Genomic DNA, 13775 nt, shown 5'->3' with positions numbered 1-13775 from the left:
TGGAACTCATTATGTAGTCTCAGGGCGGCCTTGAACTCACAGAGATCCTCCTACCTCTGCCTCCCGAGTGCTAGGATTAAAGGTGTGCACCACCACACCCTGCTTAAATCAATAATATTAAAAAAAAAAAAAAAAACAAGGGAAAAAAGAGCTCACTACAGCTTTAAAAAAAAAAAGAATTCTTGACTGTCATCAAATGTGAGGATTCAACTTTCTGGTTTGCACGTGCGCTACATTTGTGTTTTCCCAGGGGAGCACACCTGGGCACATGACTTGCCCTTTGTCCTTACTGTAGACTCCCCCATCACCTCGCCCCTGGCATGGGTCTCTGGTTCACCCAGAGTTGCCACAGTTACTTCTGAGGTTCCTTGGCGTTTCTTGTAGATGGCTAACCGAATCTTGGGCCTGGGTTGGATTCGGCTCCTCTTCAGGGTAGTGGGGTCGGGGAGAACAGGCGTGTGCTCCCCACATCGGCAGTGGTCATGTTCTTATGATAGGAAGCATGTGCTATCTGGTCATGTCTGGTTGTGAGAGGACAGCAGTCATTGGTACCCAACACCGACGTCTGCTGAGGAGTGAAGCATTCTGAGCCCACCACTTCATGCCAACTGGAGCATGGCTTCCGTCAGTCACTCGCTGGTCACCCAGCAGTAAAGCTTGTGTAGGAAATGACCCAGGTGCTCTCATTGTGCTTAGGTTTTCAAGATAGCTTCCCTAGCACTCTCCAGGAAGGGTAATGCATGAGAGTTCTCTTCTTTGCATTTGTGCAAGTGTGTGTGTGTGTGTGTACACACACCAGGGCCTCTTGCCACTAGAAGCAAATGCCAGACACTTGTGTCACTTTTTGTGTCTGGCTCATGTGGGTGGCTTGGGAATTGAACCTGGGCTGGCAGACTTTGCAAGCGAGCACCTTTTTAACCATTGAGGCATCTTCCCAGGCCCTCTCAAGAGTTTTAAAGTCATGGTTTAAAACGTGATATATGTGTCTCTGCACTATAGTCCTTGTTTTTGTCACTCCTTCCCGGAGTCACTGTCAGCTTGGTGGTGGTGGCCTTTGAGGTGGGCTTCTGAGGCCTGACAGGGTCAAGGATTTGCTGGCAGCTTCTGGCTGTCTGTTGTGGCAGTGCTCTGGGCCTATTTTGTACTGCACCAAGGAACCCCGGCTCCTTGGCCTGCAGGGTGGTACTTGGGAACCACAGTTTGGATAAGCCATTGTTTCAAATCTCCTAGGATGTCAGTGTGCACCTGGGGTCGGGGAACATTGAAATGGGCTAGTGCCCAGATTTTGAAGATGGCTCCCCAGATGGGCCCTGCAGGGCCCTGCCCTCCCTGTCATTCCCAGCCTTCAGCACAGGCTTTTATTTGTTTATTTATTTATTTTGGTTTTTCGAGGTAGAGTCTCACTCTAGCTCAGGCTGATCTGGAATTCACTATGTAGTCTCAGGGTGGCCTCAAACTCACAGCGATCCTCCTACCTCTGCCTCCCGAGTGCTGGGATTAAAGGCATGCGCCACCATACCCGGCTCTAGCAGTGGCTTTCCTGATCCTTAGTTCTGCCTGACCAAATGCTTTTGGAGGCTCTGATGTGCCAGGCTCACTTAAGCTCCCGGATCTAGCTGCCTTGACTCTCTGTGACTGAGGTGCCTCTCCATGGTCCCATGTGCCCGACAAGTGCCCGGTTGCCCTCTGACCCTGCTCCCAGAGCCTCTTTTTCCTCATGTGCTCCTCTGCTTCCTGCCCACACCTGCACCGTGTTGGCTGACAGTTACTGATGGAGAGTGTGGGCTCAGAGACAGGCTGCCGGCCTGTGCCGACCTGGCCACCAGCTCCCGTGAGACCATCGGTACTGGGGACTCTTGTCTATAAAGGTCTTTGTTTATAGCCATCAAGCTTGGAGCTCACTGGCCAACAGTGCAGCAAGGCACCAAGGGCAGCCCCCTCATAGACACCTTGACTAGAAAATTTTGACTCTGGGCTGGAGAGATGGCTCAGCTGTTAAGGTGCTTCCTCGCAAAGCCTGATGACCTGGGCTTGGATACCCAATACCCAAGTAAAACCAGATGCACAAAGTGGCACATGCATCTAGAGTTCGTTTGAAGTGACTAGAGGCCCTGGTGTGCCCATTCTCTCTGTCTGTCTCTCTCTGCTTGTAAATAAGTAAGTAAAACCTTTTTTAAAAGAAAAGGAAAAACTCTGATCTTGGTTGTTTCTCTTCTGGGGTAGCTACAGAACATGACGAACCATGGTCTGCTTTTTACTTGAGGCGGGATGAAAAGTCCCAGCACCAAATTCCTTGCCATTCTTTAGAACTTTCATCCAAGTGACAAAAGTACTGTCGTCAGCCAGGCGGAATTCTCGAGCCTTGGGATGGATGGAAAAATAGAATGACCAAAATCTGTGCACTTAGAAAGTTTACTTTCTAGCCAAGAAAGGGTGGGCTAGGTACAAAAGCACAAGAGGTCAATATTAGGGAATGTTAGACAATGGTCAGTAGGGTGGAAAAGGAAAAAAAAAAAGTGGGTTATGGAGTTTGGGAGTGAAGACATGGAACCCTAGTTGTAGAAGCCGGTAGAATGATCAGAGAAGGTGTCCTTGGAAAGGAACCTGTGGCTGAAAACAAGGAGTGGGAGGAGCTAGTAGGTGGTGGGAAGGCCATTGCAAGTGGAGAACAGCCAGAGCACAGGGCTTCAGGCAAGGGCACCCATGGCTGCACAGGAGGGCATGGAGAAGGGGTGGCATTGATTGTGGAATACGTTAAACCACTGAGGAACTGTGGCTTTTATGTTGCGTGAAGTTAGGGTGCTGCTGGAGGGTTTTAGCAGAGCCATGAATGGTGTGGTCTGGCATAGGTAAGTACTGATAATATCTCTTTGGTGCCCCTGTTGGGAACAGGCTTTGGGGAAGTATAGGAGCCGGAAGATCTGAGAGTCGGTTGCCATAGCAATCCACGTATGCACCGGGGTGATTGAGTCAGCGTGGATGCCAAGGCTGGATGGAGGACATGCTTTGCAGGCAGAGTTTCCAGTGGTCTCAAATGGATTGGGGATGAATGAGAAGAGATGGAGGATGATTTCCAGGTTCTGACCTGAGCAACCAGGAGATTGGAGTAAAAAATAAGGCTGTGGGAGGTCATGTTGAGGGAAATCAGGAATTTCATTCTGTACTTTGATCTTCTTCAGTGCTCAGGTTGGAAAGTCTAACAGACTTTTTTTTATAAGTGGAAATGTTCCAGGAGAGATGAGTATCCAAGACTGGAGCTTGTGAGGAAGGTCTGGGCCGAAAATGGGAAACTAGGGTTATCAACAAGCACCTGGGATGTACAGCGGTGGGTGTAGGTGGGCCGAAGACTGAGCGTGGGAGTGGGGCCACTTACCCATCTGGAAAACATGCGGTGGGGCGCCTTGAGACCTGTCGAGAGAGTTGATGAGGCAGAGCAGGGTCAGGCTGAGCCCAGGAGCTGGTGGAATTTTCCAGCCACGTGTTCGGTTAGGCGCCTCTAGTCCGTTTGAGAAGGAAAAAATAAAACGCATTGGATGCCCACGTTCATTCTGGTTGTACAGTCCTTCCCTCCTCACTGGGCCAGTACCAAGAGCTGTTTATTGGAAAGGAAATGGGAGTCTGGCTCCCACATTAACGGGTCAAACGCTCGGCATGCGCCTTGACAGAGCCACCACTGCAGAGGCTGACCTGTCCCCTCCACACTTTCATCCAGGAATTAGTGAGGCCTTTTTCATTGCTGTCTTGACGTCATGACCAGCCTTTGGACCCTTCTTTTACGCATGAAGACTTTATTGAGTTTTCCAGTGCTGGTGTAACTTCTCGTCTGAAATCGTTTTTTCTTCCATCCTGACGGGAACGCAGAGAAGGGAGGAGGTAGCAGTGTTCTTGGTGTGATGGCACCTGCTGGGTACTCCTGGGCTCAGCCAACACCATGTTTGCCATTCTGGCCTCTCTGCTGAATTGCCACTGAGTGGGGCTCAGGATAATATCAACACTACAGACTCAGAGGATCTTGTCATGAGCATCTTTGAGACAGATGGCCTGGAGGCTGAGGATGACTCAGTGGATAAAGTGCTTGCCACACAAGCATGAGGACCCGAGTTCAGATCCCCAGCACCCATGTAAAAACTGGGCATGATAGCATACACCTGTAATACCTGGAAGGTGGAGAACGGGAGATGCCCAGGGCTTGCTGGTTGATTTGTCTAGTTGAATCAGTGCAGTTCAATTAGAGAAGCTGTCTCAAAAGTAAGGTGAAGGGCTGGAGAGATGGCTTAGCAGTTAAGCGCTTGCCTGTGAAGCCTAAGGACCCCGGTTCGAGGCTCGGTTCCCCAGGACCCACATAAGCCAGATGCACAAGGGGGTGCACACATCTGGAGTTCGTTTGCGGTGGCTGGAGGCCCCGACACGCCCATTCTCTCTCTCTCTCTGCTTCTTTCTCTCTGTCTGTTGCTTTCAAATAACTAAAATGAACCAAAAAAATGAAGTAAATAACACCACCCATGAGTTCAGAGACTTGTTAAGTGTTGCTTATTACCCCACAACATAGTGGCTGAGAAAGGCAAGAATCAGTTGATCCTCTCACACAGTTTTGGGGGTCAGGAACTCAGGGTGTAGAAGGAGCAGGTGCTTCTGGGTTGCGGCCTCTGGAAAGGTCATGTCAGGGTGTGCTCTGGATCTGCTCTCCGTGATGCACATGGCTGGCAAACTGGTGCTGGCTGTGGGCAGGCCGTTTCAGCCATTCTCCTGGTGGTCCTGTCTGCGGGATGGCTTCAGCGCCATTGTGCTGTGACTGGCTTCCTTCAAAATGAGCAAGCCACTAGCTAGTAAGGTGGGCCCTGCAGCCCCGTCTCAGAACTTTCACGTTGTCATCTCCCAGCTATCAACAGGTACACAGGACAGCGCAGCATCTCCAGAACCCGAGGCTGTTTATGGCTATACCACCCTGAACATGCCCAATCCCAGCAGAACCTGAGAAAAGGGTCACTGAGCATGTTTTGTTGGCTAATGGCCATGGAGATGATTTTTTTTAAATAACAAATGAAGCCTGCCATCCGTAGATACTAAAAAGGCATGCCGAGCTATTCATTGACCTAGAATTACAGAAGGTCACACAAAATTAGTTTGCGGTATGTCTGATTATGTGGAATTTCATTGTAAAATAATCACCAGGGCATTAAGTATTCAGCTTTTCTTTAAAAGAAAAAAAAAGGTTTTTTTTGTTTTTGTTTTTGTTTTTGTTTTTTTTGGTTTTTCGAGGTAGGGTCTCACTGTGGCTCAAGCTGACCTGGAATTCACTATGTAGTCTCAGGGTGGCCTCGAACTCACGGTGATCCTCCTACCTCTGCCTCCCGAGTGGTGGGATTAAAGGCGTGCGCCACCACACCCGGCAAAAAAAGGTTTTTTTGAGAGAGAGAGAGAACTGGCGTGTTGGGGCCTCAGCCACTGCAATTAAATTCCAGACACTTGTGCCTTCTAGTGGGCATGAGACCTTGTGCTTGCCTCACCTTAGTGCATCTTGCTTATATGGGATCTGGAGAGTAGAACATGGGTCCTCAGGCTTTGCAGGTAAGTACCTTAACTGCTAAGCCATCTCTCCAGCCCCAGCTTCTCTTATTAATGACCCAAATCCAGTATCAGTCTCTTGTCTTTCTGTGACTGCTCTGATCCCCCTCTGGGGTCATACTTCGTTAGATACTCAAAGACCCTTGGGATAGTTGGCAAAGCCCAAACCTGGGCACCTCTAAAAGTGCCCACTCATGTTCCCAAACTGCATGGCCACTCTAGGAGCTGCATGTTCTAAATGAGGTCACTTCAGATGTAGTAGGTTAGAGCAGGGCTGGTCCTGAGAGCTGAACTGAGCCATTGGAGCTTTTTCCTGGAATCAGACTTAAGAGGAAGGCCTTCTCTGGGCAATGGATAACTGCCATGGTTTTTTAGAAAAAAAAAAACAAAACTATTTTATGTATTTATTTATTTGAGAGAGAGGCAGATAAAGAATGGGCACACCAGGGCCTCCTGCCACTGCAAACAAACTCCAGTGCATGTGCCACTTAGTGCATCTGGCTTTATGTGGGTTCTGGGGAATCAAAGCCCTATCATCAAACTTTGCAAGCAAGTACCTTTAACCACTGAGCCATCTCTCCAGCCCTAGCCATGGTTTTTGACCATGACTTCTATGGGTGGCTCAGCCAGTCAGTGTCAGGGGATCATGAAGCCCACGTATGCACGTACATGTGGTGTGTGTTTAAATATACAAGTGAGAGGGGCTTTAGAGGAGCTCCTGTGTCTGGTTCCTGTGCGCAGCAGCATTTTACGTGCCCCACAGTTCAGTTGTTCAACTTGTCCTTGGGTCCCTGGAGCCAGGAGACTATGGTTTGCTTGCACTAGGTTAGGCTGCAGTTCTTTTCCTGAGAACCAAAAGCATGATCAGAAAGGTCAAAGGTCTTTACTGGTGGCTTGATGAGCCTTGGTTGGAGGTGAGGATAAGAAATTCATTCCAGTGGGAGGAGGAAAAGCAGTCTGCAGAGGTGACAGGGGGGAGTCACTTGGACAGAAGCCAAGCTTCTCTGCCACGGGACTCTGACAGGTGCTGGGGCTTCTTGCCTTTTCCTGAGAGAGGTCCAGTGTCCCTCTGCTCCTCCTGCTCTAGCCAGGACATAACTCACAGACTAAAGTCCAGGGTCACCTTGGGTCATTTTTACCACTCTCTTGTCTATACCATAACATGGACAAATGGGCTGTTCCTCTTTTCCTTCGCTGGTGCTGTCCCTCATGTTGACATGTTGACAGAAAATCCCTCTGACTCAGGCCTGGGCAGATTGTTCAGATGAGGCCAGGAGGAGAGGACAGGTGGACGCAAGCTCTGAGGCTGGCCAGGTCCAGCTGTGGATGGATGTTTGCTTTCTAGCTGGAGAGTAGAGAGGAAGCTAGGCTGGGGCCTATCCACCCACCTGTAGCTCAGTGCAGGTTACCAGCTGGGTCCTCACAGGAAATGAGTGCACTTGAGGCATGAATGCAGAAGTTTTGTGAAGGGACAGCTTACAGAGTGAAACCCGTGGTCGCAGGTGGGTTTCCCCTGGGCAGTCACTTTGTGTTGAGCTGCAGGAATAAGGGAAGGGACTCAGGCAGGGGGAGGCTGGCCTGCAGGAGCTGAGTCTGGGGACCCAGAGTGCCAGGGAGGGAGGTCGTCCAGAAAACCACCCCACCCTCACACACTTCTTGGCTTCTGCTGAGAGGGAAGGGCTGGGAGGGGCTCAGAGAGGCAATCTCTGTGGTCAGCACACACAAGACAAAAAGCCCATGGGGAAGTTGACCAGGCACGTTCCAGGCCCCTGTCTCGCAGGTTATGGAAAAGCTGACCACATTGATAATTACAGAAGCCAGAGGTGGCAAGGCGTCACGGCATGTCTGACTTCATCTTCCTGCCGCAGCTGCAGAGAGTCTCCGGGAAGGAAAGAAGGTGACAAAGTGAGCCAGGGCTAGGCAGAATCCAGTGCAGACTCTACTCTTAATCCAGAGTGGCTCCTTTGAACATGTGGCAGGTCATAAAAATCATCGGAGGGGTGTTCCTTGCCAGAACCCATTTTCTCTGACATTTTCTGAAATTGAGGATGCAGTTCCAGGAGGTCCAGCTCCTGGGATGTCAGGTCTGAAAGCTGGGATGTCCAGGTGCCTCCGGTGGCACGGACAGATGACTAATGCTTTGTTCCCTGAGCTCAGGAGAGCAGTTTGTTCCTGGTGCCAGGGCAGCACTTGCTCCCCAAGGCCGTGCTTGATTTGCCATAAATCACAGAGAAGCCCATGAAATAGGGCTTGCCTTGGTGCGTAGCTGGACTAAATCTGGGAGGTGAAGCACCCTCCAAGGGCACTGGGCCTTGGCCAGCAGAAAGGGCTCAAATGGGCAGAAGTGGGCTGGGGAGATGGCTCAGTTGGTAAAGTGCTTGCAAGCATGAGTTTGACCCTCAGAACCCACGTTAAACAAAGCTGGTATGCTGGCACACGCTACGGATCTCAGTATTGGCGAGCCAAGCCTCTTGCTGGTCATCCAGTCTGGCCTACTTGGTGAGTTCCAGGCCAGTGAGAGATCCTGTCTCATAAAGAGGTGCACAGTGTCTAAGGAACTATACCTGAGGTGATGCTTTGGCACTTGTACCCACACGCATGCACGCACATGTGCACTTGTACACACACGCACACACATGCACTAGGCAGAAGCACAGAGAGGACTGTGGGTGTCCCGTCTGCTGGCACGGGTGACAAAGCCTACTACCTACTCTTTGGGAAGGGACTGTCTCTCAGATGGAGTTCAGGGGAATGTTCCTTCCTTTCGTACGTTAGGTTTCTCTCCCTTTTTTGCACTTGTGAGCAGATCTTGATACGTAGCCCAAGGGTGGTGTTGAAGTCGAGATCCCCCACCTCACTCTCTAGCAGCCTATTTGTAGGCTTGCTCTACCACACCCAGCTACCTTTCTTTTCTTTTCTTTGAAATCACCACCTGCCTGCTATTTATTTCTTAAGCCAAGTCTGATTGGAAAGTTCTGGGCCACTGGGGACACACTCTTCCTTACCGTTTCCATTTGTCCGCGTGAGCTGATTGTAGCTTTCCCCAGCATGGGGCGGGCGTGGGTCCCGAGCAGTGGTTTCTGGGCTGCTCCCAGCCTTGTGTCCTGTGAGCTGCCTGAAGTCGCTCCGCTGTGGCGCTGTTTCTCTTTAGATGGCCTCTCTAGACTTGTCCCCGTGAGCCCCAGTCTTCTTAGGAGTCACTGTGGCGACATGGCCTGTCACTCAGGTGACTTAATCAGTGTGGAAATCCCAGCTAAGGGGCCTTTTGTTGGTTTTCTGCCTCCCAAAACTAATGTTCTTCAAGTGGTGGTGGCCTGACATGGTCTCTGCAGAGAAAGGCCTTTTTGATCCGAGGCTGGTTAGGCCTGTCCCCGCATGCTCCATACAGAGTCACATGCCCATCTGGCCTCTGCTAGGGGACAGCTGACCCCAAAGTGATGTTATTTTCTTTTTTTTTTTTTTTTAACATGGCTTTTAGAACCCAAAGCAATAATATTTTCAGCTGGTTACTTAGGCTGATCAGTGAGTCTCAGAACTGCGTTTGGTTAAATAGAACCACCGTCACTGATGTATTTTGGGGACAGTGCAAATTCAGTGTTCTGGGTGGGATTGAGTTACTCCAAATGGTGGTCGGTCATTTGCCCAGGGCCCAGGCCCTGTGAAGCGGTCTGTCCCGTTCGCCAAACCACAGGGTGGGGCTTCCAGGGTCACAGGATGCTGGGTGCTTCTCTGCCGCTCCTGGAAAAGGGCATTTGGCCCTGTTAAGAGTCAATGCTGTGTTGCTTCCCAGCTCTGCTGTATTTGAACCGGTTATTTTGGCCCCTTGTATTTCCTCTGTACATTGGGAATAGTTGTACTTACTGTGTTGGGAAAGCCTGACTTTAGTGTATGATACCTCTGTGTGTGTGTGTGTGTGTGTGTGTGTGTGTGTGTGTGTGTGTGCGCGCGCGTGCACAAAAAAGCAGGCATGCAAGCTTTGGGAGTTGTTGGGAGGAAAGTAACAGGAAGAAGTTAAGAAGCTCGTCTCCTTAAAGCACCCCAAGGTGTCATTGGGGCTGGGGGTATGGCTCAGTGGATAAAGAGCTTGCTGCACAAGCATAATACCCGAGTCTGAGTGGCCAGAACCCACGTAGAGCCAGATGCATTGGTGTACATCTGTGGTTCCACAGCTCCTGCGGTGAGATGGAAGGCAGAGACAAGAATCCTGTGAAGCTTGGAGGCCAGCTAGCCCGTCATTCACAGAGGCAAACAGGAGACCCTTGCCTCAGGTACTATGGAGGGCAAGCATCGACACGCGGGGTTGACCGCTGACCCTCCACATGTGCACTGTGACACACACACGCCCACACTCGCATACACGTAGGGTTAAAACGTCATTGGTCCAGTGAAGTCATTGAGAAAGCTTCAGGAGAGCGGGGGAGCTACCTCAGCACAAGAACACTTGTTACCCAAGCATGAGGACCCCTGTTAAGTCCCAGAACCCACGTTAGAACCAGCCAGGCGTGGCCACACATGCCTGCAAACCCAGGGCCGAGTGGGGTGGAGACAGGGACATCACTGGGCCCCCGACCAGCCAGTCTAACAAAAAATGTGGGAGCTCCACGTTCGGTAAGATGCCCTATCTCAGGGAAATAAGGTGGAAGAGCAATAGAGAAGGGAACCTGATGCTTTCTCTGGTGTTTCCGTGCATATGCCCAGGGCGTACATATCAGTGCACACAGAAGCATGCACCATATGCACGCATGCACATACACATGCACACACACCAAAAAATAAAAGAAATCTTCAGTTGTTCAAGGCTGCTTTCTTTTTTTTTTTTTAATATTTAGCCAGGCATGGTGGCGCATGTCTTTAATCCCAGCACTGGGGAGACAGAGGTAGGAGGATCGCCATGAGTTCAAGGCTACCCTGAGGATACTTAATGAAATCTAGGTCAGCCTTGAGCTAGAGTGAGGGCCTACCTAAAAAACAACAACAACAAAAAAAATTGATTTGAGAGAGAGAGCGACAGAGCAAATGGGCGCTATAGGGCCTTGAGTCACTGCAAACAAACTCTAGACACATGTGCCACCTGTGCATCTGGCTTACATGGGTTGTGGGGAATTGAACTTGGGTCCTTAGGCTTTGCAGCAAGCGCCTTAACCACTAAGGCATCTCTCCAGCCCCTCAAGGCCGCTTTCGATGGTGAAGAGGAATTGGCCCCTGGAAAAAGAGGCTGGGACCCAGTGGAACAGTAGGGGCCAGGGGTCAGTGGACCAGTTCTCACTCTGCTACTGTTCACTGTGTGACCTTGAACAAGTTCTTTGGTGCCCATCCTGCAAAATGAAGGATTGGGGTGCTTCTGGAGTCACTTCTCCAGAGTCCAGGATCCAGGTGGCTATAGACCTTGTGTGACTCCTGACTCTCAGTAGAAGAGAGATGGCAAGGCAAGGGGTGCCCAGGAGGGTCTTCTGGCTGGTCTAGGGGGCTGGAACCTAGGCCCTTGATGTAAGAGTTGCCTTCAAGTTGGTAAGGAGGGCTGAGATTCTGTGGTACAGGAGGATGCCTGGGGTTGTGTGGGTCTGTGAACTTGGGGTCATATCCTGTCTCTTTGGAAATAGCTATACTTTGGGGCTATGGCTGACAAATCCTTGGGTGGATTTTGAAATGGTTATACACGCTCTGCAGTTAGTTACTTCGTTGAGATGAGAAAGGCAAGCTTACTTGGGATTCTTGTTACCCACGAGGCCCTTCATACTTAGCAAGTATGTTGGTTGAGTGAAGGAACCTCTCTCTCTCTTGGACCAAGGAAAGCTTAGTCAGATTTTCAGGCTGGAGAGATGGCTTAGCAGATGAGGCACTTGCCTGTGAAGCCTAAGAACCCACATTCAACTCCCCAGATCTCACATAAGCCAGACACACAAGGTTGACACATGCTCCAGGTCCCACATGCGCACAGGCAGTGTACATGTCTGGAGTTCAATTACAGTGTCTGGATGCTCTGGCATGCCAGTTCTCTCTTCCGCTCCCTCTCTTGCACTTGCTGTCATACTCTCATAAAAAAAAAAAAAAAATCTGATTTTCTAGCCAGGCATGGTGACATATGCCTTTAATCTCAGCCCTCAGGAGGCAGAGATAGGAGGATCTCTGTGAGCTCCAGGCCAGCCTGGCACTACGGAGTGAGCTCCAAGACAGTTTGGGCTAGAGTGAGACCCTACTTTGAAAAAAAGAAGTCTGATTTTCTGGTTTCTCCTGGCTTGGCCAGGAACCTGGAGTCCTTAGTTTCTTTTCTTTCTTTTTTTTTTAATTTTGTTTATTTATTTGAGAGTAACAGAGAGAGAGAGAATGGGTACGCCAGGTCCTCTAGCCATTGCAAACGAACTCCAGATGCATGTGCCCCCTTGTGCATCTGGCTTACGTGGGTCCTAGGGAATCAATCCTCGAACCAGGATCCTTAGGCTTCATGGGCAAGTGCTTAACCACTAAGCCATCTCTCCAACCCTCCTTAGTTTCTTAATGCTATTGAGAAAGAGTTCTGGACTTAGAGGTCAGAACCCTACCCTCTTCATGACCCTGGGCAAGTGGCTTTCTGCTGTAAGGAGGGCTAGAATGGCAACCTCCCACTCTGCTGCCTGATCTGCCAAGATGTGAGGAACCCATGCTCAGGCTTCTACCCCCATGACGGAAGACAGTCTTCAAAATCCCAAGCCCAAGTCAGAGCAAAGCCTTCCTCCCTTAAGTCGCTTCTGTCAAGTATTTTGTTACAGCAACAAGAAAAGTGACACATAAAGTTAGTGCTGAGATAAACCTGACCATGTGGTTTGTAAACCTTCAGAACAGCTTCTCAGGGGGCACCTGGAAGAGTTGGGGCTACAGGCTAGAAGAGTCCTAGGATGCCTTAGGCAAGCTTAATGGGCCATTCTGATAGGAGTTCAGACTAGAATGCTGATAGAAATTTGGATAGTAAAAGCTAGGCTCATTGGGTGTCTGAGAGGAACAAGGATTCTATCAGAAACTGGGCTAGAAGGCTACTCGTGTTCCATTCTAATAAGAATCTAATGTCTGGAAAGTCGGAGTGAGAGTGAATTAGAAAGTAATAGACTAGTTTGTTTGGTAGAAGAAATCGCAATACAGTACATCATTCAGGCCATGGCTCTGTTACTACTCACTGCTTTTAGGCAGATTTATAGTAACAATTCAAAGCAAAAGTAGAGCAGAGAGATGTGAAAATGTTTTGTTTGGCTACAAAGCAGGCACAGACAAAATCAAGGATAAAGTGGCCCTGGTTGTTATAGAGATCAGTGCCTTGTGCAGGGACAATAGGGGACTTCCAGGTGAGATACCCCCCACTCCAAGGCACAAAATGCAAATTCATCTGAAAGGAGAGTATGAGGGGGAAACAGTGCATTTAGAAGACAGAGCCTCCAGGATACCCGCTCAAGCAGAACTAGCTAAGGGAATATTTCCGGGTTCATCTGTGCGGACGCTGAGAGGCGAGATGCGGGGTTCTGGTCCATCTTGAGCTGACAGTGGAACCTGAAGCATGCTCTACTTGCTGCTGATGGCATAGTCAAGCGAGAGTGCTCTTGTTGTGGAGGTTTTGACCAGGGTTCCAGACAAAAGCTGATGAAGTCAGGCAACATGTGACAGGGCTGGTGTCCCCGTAAGGAAGCCCTCACAGGCTAATGCCTGTGTGCTACTGATGGCAGAGGCGTAGAGGTGGGGTTGACCAAGCCTTTGTGTTGAAGCCCACACGACGCCACCACAAGCCCCGGATGTTAGACATGGCCCTGTAGGGCTTGGCGTTTGCCCGGTCTGGCTTTGGTTCAGCTTTCCCTTGCTCCTCCCTCTTGGAATGGGAATGCTTATCCTCTGCCGCCATATATTAGAAGAAGGAAACAGGATTTTTGATTTTATAGGGGCTCACAGATAATAGTTTGCCTTTGGTCTCAAAAAAGACTTTGGACTTTTGAATGGTATTGAGACTAACGCTGTGGGGACGCTGGAAGCTGGGCTGGATGCATGTTGCTGTAGGAGATGGCCGTGAGCCCATGGAGGCCAGCGGTAGCATGCTATGGTTTGGATGTCAAATGTCCCCCCACAGGACTGAGTGAAACACTGGGTCTCCAGCTGATGACTCTCTTGGGAGGTGACAGAATGTTGGGATGTAGGGCCTTACCGGCTGGCACAGGCTGTCAGGTGGATTACAGACTGTCTGTACTTCTGTCCTG

At 50.0% G+C, this 13775-nt stretch overlaps 1 protein-coding gene across 1 annotated transcript in view; it reads left to right on the top strand.

The window, feature by feature from the left end:
* The window catches only part of Grk5 (G protein-coupled receptor kinase 5), a 230300-nt gene that overhangs the window by 164941 nt on the left and 51584 nt on the right, over window positions 1-13775 (top strand). The window lies entirely within an intron of this gene.

This window comes from Jaculus jaculus, chromosome 1 (genome assembly GCF_020740685.1).
Source record: "Jaculus jaculus isolate mJacJac1 chromosome 1, mJacJac1.mat.Y.cur, whole genome shotgun sequence".
Classification (NCBI taxonomy): domain Eukaryota; kingdom Metazoa; phylum Chordata; class Mammalia; order Rodentia; family Dipodidae; genus Jaculus; species Jaculus jaculus.
Note: the sequence above shows the minus strand (reverse complement) of the source record. Positions and strands in the feature narration are given on the sequence as shown.